The sequence below is a fragment of the Clupea harengus genome, chromosome 20 (assembly GCF_900700415.2).
Source record: "Clupea harengus chromosome 20, Ch_v2.0.2, whole genome shotgun sequence".
In the NCBI taxonomy this organism is placed as follows: Eukaryota; Metazoa; Chordata; class Actinopteri; order Clupeiformes; family Clupeidae; genus Clupea; species Clupea harengus.
In genome coordinates, this window is record NC_045171.1 from 8,429,458 (window position 1) to 8,436,873 (window position 7,416).

Genomic DNA, 7,416 nt, shown 5'->3' on the forward strand with positions numbered 1-7,416 from the left:
TTTTCAATGAGAGAGGTCTAGTCTAACTGCATATATTTTTCCTCCGACACAAACTCATACCGTCTGTCTCTCAAGCACACATAGATACTTTAGATTAGCTCCTGGAGGGACTGTTGACCTCCAAACAAGAACAGAAATGAAATGAATGTCTGAGAAGTCACAGAGGAGAAGAAATTAAATGAATGTCTGAGAAGTCATAGAGGAGAAGAAATGATACCCTTCGGTAATCACCTAGGCAGCCAACCGAGGACAGTTCTCATACTGCATTAACCAGTTATTGTGTTTCATGCACAGTAATATCTTTTTTTGTCTCTCTCTCTCTGTCTCTTTCAAAATATATTTTATGCAGCCTTAGGTACAATATACTTATATACAATATGCAAGCACATCTCATACTGCATTAACCAGTTATCGTGCTTCCATGCACAGTAATATCTCTCTCTCTCTCTCTCTCTCTCTCTCTCTCTCTCTCTCTCTCTATTTCAAAATGTATTTCAAGCAGCCTTGGGTACAATATCCATATGCAAGCTGAATAAATAAAGGTGTTTCACATAAGTACGTACTGTTAAATGTTACCAATCCTATCCCTAAACCGTAACCCTATCGATACATACATCCTGAAATAACACAAAGCTATGTAAGACGTATGCAGCACTAATTTAGTAACTTAATAACTAACTTAATAATAGTTATTAAACATTGTGTACATACTACCCAAGGCAACTTTGGGTCAGGTTTAAGCATACTCCCTCTCTCTTTCTCACTCCCTGTCGTTTTATCATTTATCAGGGCATCAGACTGCAGTTGACAGCACTCTGTGAGCATCGCACCGCACCGCACCGCACCACACCACACCACACCACACCGCACCGTACCCCGCGGTGAGCCACGGCTGTCCTGTCCCGTTCTCCCACATGCTGGACTACCCTGATGACATCTGAGACCAGACCCCTGTCTTGGCCACAATCAGCTGCGGATGTGAACACCTGGGGTTCAGACTTCAGTCAGAGACGTCGATAAGGGGTGTGTAGTGCTGTGCAACACCTCTCTAAAGACCGTATCTGAGCCATAATATTAGCACACATGACAGCATTATGAGGCGTTCGTTCACAATTGATGATTACAGAAATGGTTACACACAGTACTCATTTATATGATTTGCTTTAGGTTCTAAACATGCTCACACTAGAAGCAATTTCATCATGGAACTAGATTGCTACTGAAACTAATGCATTGTTATTTAATTATGAATTAATTAATATTATCATGAAGGTCCAAGTTTAGAGTAGCCATTCATGGTAGTCACACTTCACCATCATTGTATGTGTGAGTCTGAACCTAAGGGAGGGGAAGAAAAAAAGAATCGACATTCAAACAATTAAACCCCCTTGAAAAATTCAAACAATCTGGTATCTACTGAAGAATCTCAGAGTTCCTTGTTGCCTACTGTGTTCTTTGACATCACCTTTAAAACAGCCAAATCCCTCTCTGACTGAAGTCTCTAAAACATAGCCGTCGACAGGCAAAAAGAGATGATAAAAATAGAATGGAAACATCAAGGTAAGGGGAACAACAAAGTCAACAACCAATCCCAGGATTTTTAAATCTTTTATGTTTGGGTGAAAACGCCACAAAGCTAACATTAAAATGCTACAACAAGACATTTGAACAAGCTCCTGTATTTGTATTGCAAGCCACTGTCCCCTGCGTCTGTCTAAAGTTATCTGATCACGTCTGACTGATCCTTCGAGATCGCCTCTCGTGTTCTTACTCAGTGATGTGTGACCTAGCATAAGCCCATCATGTCTAAGTGATCCTTTAAGATCAGACCATGATCTCCATCACACACGTGTATCATCTGAAGCCTGAGCCCAAGCACCTAGTTAAAAGGCCTCATGTGTGAGGACTGCTGGGGAAAAGCTCGCCCCCCCTCCCCCCTCGGGGTAAAGATCTGCTTTAATGTGTTCCCCGGATCAATGCCTGAGCACTTTTGTTTGATCCACGGTAATCGACCCAGTGGGAAACACAGCCCAACTTCATTGGGTTAACGTAGGCGGCACCAGTCCAAACTCGCTCGTAGCGGGGAACACAGATTAGCTGAGTCTGGGCCACGTCTGGGCCAGATCCGTAACTGGATTGAAGGTGCAGTAAGTCGTTTTTGTTGACACAAAATTAAAATGCTTCTGGACCTACAAATCAAATCAAATCAAATCAAATCAAACTTTTTTTATACGGCGCATTTCATACCAGGAGGTAACACAATGCGATACAAAGATGGTGTAACTCTTAAGGCATGATGAATCAACAGTGTTATCTAATATTGTGGTGCATTTTGGCACACACTTACAAACTCTAGTTCCCCTTTCTTCTTTCTTAGGTGTATGTTTACATGTCCGGTCCATCTAAAGTGTCCTTCGTCAAACTAAATATGTGCATGAAAACAAAGTATCAAAATATCAAACGAAGAGTTAAAATCCACAGACGACAATGGGGCTAACCATCAACTATTATTCTTCAGATAAATGTCATTATTGTAGTTCTAGAAATATTTTTCACCATTAAAACCAGTGACTGTACCTGTAAGGGCTACCTTCAATGACTCTGCTACTCCATTGTGCTGCCTGAAAAGGCTCATGTGCAGTTGGACTTCAAGTTCAACAGCAATCAGTGAAATTTGGGGGCACTTATTATTCCATTTTCCTCTTCTTGTCAACATCACAAAAAGCTGCCTTGGCATGATAAAGGTCAGGTGATAAAAAATATCTCAGAGCCATGTTGTGTTCTGCATAGCAACACATGACATCATCACCAGGACAGTTCAATTGTCTACACCCGCACCAAACTGGGTGTTTGATGTTCATTTGTTTAAATGACTCAAAGGTCGAAGGTGAAGCAGCCGATCAGATGATCAGCTGCCTCAGTTTATCATTTAAAGAACAGATTAAGCTTGATTGCACATATCACAGCACAAGTTCAGTCCACATGCACACGACCAATGCAACACTGGCCAGTTATCCGTTTGCTTCCCCATTCATGTGGACCTCCAGGGTGATTGAGCATGCATGTCACCTGTGCACAATCGAACAGTCTGCCATCATATCAGAAAATGGCCCAAGCATAAGCCATTAGCATTCTTGAGAGTCACTGCCTTGCAGTCTCCTCACAGCATAGTGGCACTAATAATAAAACCTTACAGATGAAGGGAGTGTGCGTGCGTGTGTGTGCGTGTGTGTGTGTGTGTGTGTGTGTGTGTGTGTGTGTGTGTGTGTGTGTGTGTGTGATGTACTTATGCCTGATTGCGTGCTCCAGGGCCGCCTAGTATATGTATTTGTGTAAGAATGTGAGTGGATGTAGGAGTGGGTCTGTGTGTGCGCTGTGTGTGTGTGTGTGTGTGTGTGTGTGTGTGTGTATGTGTGTGTGTGTGTGTGTGTGTGTGTGTGTGTGTGTGTGTGTGTGTGTGTGTGTGTGTGTGTGTGTGTGTGTGTGTGTGTGCGTGTGCGTGTGCGTGTGTGCGCGTGTGTGTGTGTGTGTGTGTTTGATGGGAAGACCAGAGTTGTGCTCAGTATGTCTGCTGGGTGAGCCTCAGTGTCTGAGGCACTTCATCTTTCACGTATATATCTGTGCTGAGTATGCTGGTAGTGTAGTACCCCCCCCCACACACACACTCACTCACTCATACACACACAGACACACACTCACTGACAAAAACATGCACTAAAGCACACACACACACACACAAACACACGCATTCTCACACTAACACAAAGACACACACGCACACACCCCCACACACACACTCTCGCCCACTCTTCTGATATGAAGTGTTGTTGCTGTGTCGCAGTGGGATGTTGAGAGAGGAGTGAAGCAGTGTTTGTTTCATCAGATAACTCTGTGCTTGGATCAAAGCAATCACGCAGGAGGACTTAGGAGATGTTCAAAAGAGCAGTGGAAAAAAAAAGAGAAAAAAGAAAGAGTAACTGAACATGACTGTCAGTCTGTTAGTCTCGGCGCTTTGGAAAACCAAATGCTTGTTCCTTCAGTCCTTTTTACCAACCCTCATTTTCTCCCAAACACACTCCCCCGGTGTCACCAGCGGTGTGATCAAGCACTGTTCCCCTGCGGCACTGCCCCCCCCCCCCCCACCACCTCTACATCCTGCCTCCCCCCATGTTAATCAAAGCCTGGCCATTTTTCAACCAGATCAATACTGTACTGCATATATGCTAACTCGGCAGCCTGCTCTCTTCCTCTCACATGCTCTCTGTTTCTCTCTCTCTCTTTCCTTCTCTCTATCTGTTTTCCTCTCCCTCTGTCTCTCCATCTCTCTTTCACTGTGTCTCTCTGTCCATTCCTTTCTCCTTCCCGCATTCCTTTGGTCTTTCCATTTCATATTTCTTTATCTGTTCTCTTTTTCACTCTCTCCCTTTTTCTCTGGTTTCTAGCTTCATTTTTTTTCTCTCCTCCTTTTTTCTCTCTCTGTCTCTTTCTGTGGTTACCTCTCTCCTGCTCACTGAGCCCTGAAGAGACGGAGGTGTTGCAGGAGCAGGTTGTGACCCTGTGAGACGTTTACTCCCCATAAAACCTCTTAAGGCAGCTCTGTCACAATGATGGTGGGAGAGACAGAGAGAGAGGGAGAGAGAGAGAGACAGAAACAGAGACAGAGAGGGAAAGAGAGAGTCGGCAGTGGGCCCTGTTTAATTGGCAGTGTGAATCATTTAAAGGCCTCGTTAGAGACAACGATCCGAGGAGAGGGGAGCGGAGAGAAGAGCTAGAGATACAAAATTATTAGGAATCAAATCAAAACAAGACAAAAATATCCTAATGTACTGTATCTCTCCTATACAGCCAACCATGTTACCAAAATCAACGGAAAAACCCCAGGCTGTAAGGCTTCTGTTTTATGGGACAGAAGAATGCATTAGAGTGGTAGATGTTGCAGAAAAATAGGATGCATCTGACTCCATAAAGTTATTAAATGACCTCCAATATTGCTAAACAGTATATGAGATATTGGAACAATGGCATTGTTGAGTTATATGATGAATGAACAGTTTATTAATGCAATAAACGGTCAGCTTAACTGGTCAAACTGAATGTAAAGTAAAGACCAAATGGATGAGTACAACTGTAAATAATAACAATTAAATAAACAGCTTGGATGCCAATCAGAACAAGTATACTTAAATGACCGCACAAACAGGATAAAACCTGAATGCATCAAATAAAGAAAACAAACCCAAACCTCAATGAGTGAGTGAATGAGATAAAGAGATGAGAAATGAAGAGAGAGAGAGAGAGAGAGAGAGAGAGAGAGAGAGAGAGAGAGAGAGAGAAAGCATAAGTAACCTAGTGAACACAGAGGTGTCAGAGAGGCTAATTAATCTAAAGAGCTAAACTACAAACTTTTGGCCCTCTGGTCAGTTTTGTAGTTTTCATCATTTCCAGAGCTTTTTCCGCCTTACATATTATTGCCTGTGAGTGTGTGTGTGTGTTCGTGTACTGTAACTCACTCACTCAACAGGAGAGGTACACTCTAGGGGTATTTCCATTGAAAATGTTTATTCAGGACCATACCATACCAAGCCATCCCCTTGTCATGTTTATGATGTGTGTGTGTGTGTGTCAATCTCCAAGAGCTCAACCATCACGCGTCATGTTTACAATGTGTGTGTGTGTGTGTGTGTCAATCTCCAAGAGCTCAACCATCACCGCATCATGTTTATGATTTGTGTGTGTGTGTGTGTGTCAATCTCCAAGAGCTCAACCATCACCGCATCATGTTTATGGTGTGTGTGTGTGTGTGTGTGTCCATCTCCAAGAGCTCAATGCTTCATACTGACAAATTGCACTGACTTATTTTACAGTCATACAACAGGATAGCCAATGTTATTAAATGAAAGAGGAGTAATTAGCTATCATGTCACACTGTACAAAACAATGAAAATGTCTGACTGATCAGAACTGTCACTGCAATCAAACAGGAAAGTAGACCAGAATTCTAATTCAAAGAATTCTAATTCCTAATGGATCCTTGAGACAATGTGCATTACTTGCCGTAGCCATTAATCACTTTCCTGTCTCCAGAGGTCCATGTATTTACATTTCAGGCAAAGATTTTCCTCTCTGCATGAATATATTTGGTTGGTCTTGACCAAACAAAGGATTCTTAGACAAATGGCCTTAACAACCTTCCAATGATTTAACCTTCTTTATAATTTGTTCTTGTGACAGAGGCAAATTATTTATGTTTTTGTTGAATGTCGACCTTGGCTTGTTTTGAAGCAATTTGTTTTGAGAGATTGATCTGACTTTTGTGTTTTGTGCCCAGGGCATTTCATTTGGATATTGGATTGCTCTTTGAGCTGATCAAATTCTTTACTACGAGACTCTGAAACTTGATTTTGTTTCTCCACTTGCCAGTGGTAAGAGAAGATGTGTGTTTCCCGATGGTTTCATAAGCCATATTTGTCTATGCTAGTTCCTCTTGATATACGTCTGCTATGACTTTGAAATTCCAAGTGTCATTTACTGAATAAGTCAACAGGCTGCTGAATAACAGCAGCTTGTGTTGTATGGAGTACTCAAGCCAAGCTCAACTGATGTCTTTTCTCTAAATATAGCAAAATATATTTTCAGTGATCACAATCTGGACTGCCAGTGCATATAATATACCACACCAGAATTTCATTAAAAAAAGATTGAAAATGAAGACAAGCGATAGTTATCTGATGCATCCAAACCGATATGGTTAAACATGTAACATTTGCCTCTGTCTGTCTTGGATATGAAACTGAAATAAGACTCAAGATGTGGCTGAGAGCACAAGCTCACAAAGCTTCTGGTCTGACCAAGGCCATAACAGGCAGCAGGGTGTCCAGACTATGTCTGACTTCAAGTGCTTTGACCAAGAGTTTCGCAATCCCAGCCTTGAGCAACGTTGTTAGCCATTTACACCTCAGTGACCTTTAGCTGGTCTTGAATAGTGTGTTCAAGGTTTAGATGTGTGACGTGTGATAGAGGAGAGCTTGCAAAAACAGCTGCAGTGTTCGGTTTTACTCACGTTTTTTCTGGTCTCTGGGCTCCGTGTGGCCTCTGGATGTTGTCACTCTTTCAGGGATCACACACACACACACACACACACTTCCACACCTGTTGTGTTGGCTTCTGTGAGAGAAACAAAGAAAGAAAAAAGCTTGCATGAAGTCTACCTACATGCACTATCCAACCATGAATAAAACTTGCATATGAAAGCGAGAGAGAAAAATCCAGAGCAAAATGAATTGACTGAAGCAAACAGATTGCGATGGCCATGAACACACATTAGGTATAGTGACTGATTCGAGAAGATTCCTAATTTGTTAACGTTGTCGGAAGACATCAAGCAAAAATGACTGGTGTAAATAGGGACTCACTTTA

The 7,416-nt window shown here is 42.2% G+C and overlaps 1 protein-coding gene across 2 annotated transcripts in view; it reads right to left on the bottom strand.

The window, feature by feature from the left end:
• Nucleotides 1-7,162, bottom strand: part of frmpd3 (FERM and PDZ domain containing 3) — a 64,832-nt gene extending 57,670 nt beyond the window's left edge. For both annotated transcript variants that reach the window (XM_031587198.2, XM_031587197.2), the window contains exon 1: nt 7,061-7,162. The gene's annotated coding sequence lies outside the window, so the exon portion shown is untranslated. The remainder of the gene's footprint in view (nt 1-7,060) is intronic.
• Nucleotides 7,163-7,416: the final 254 nt, after the last annotated feature.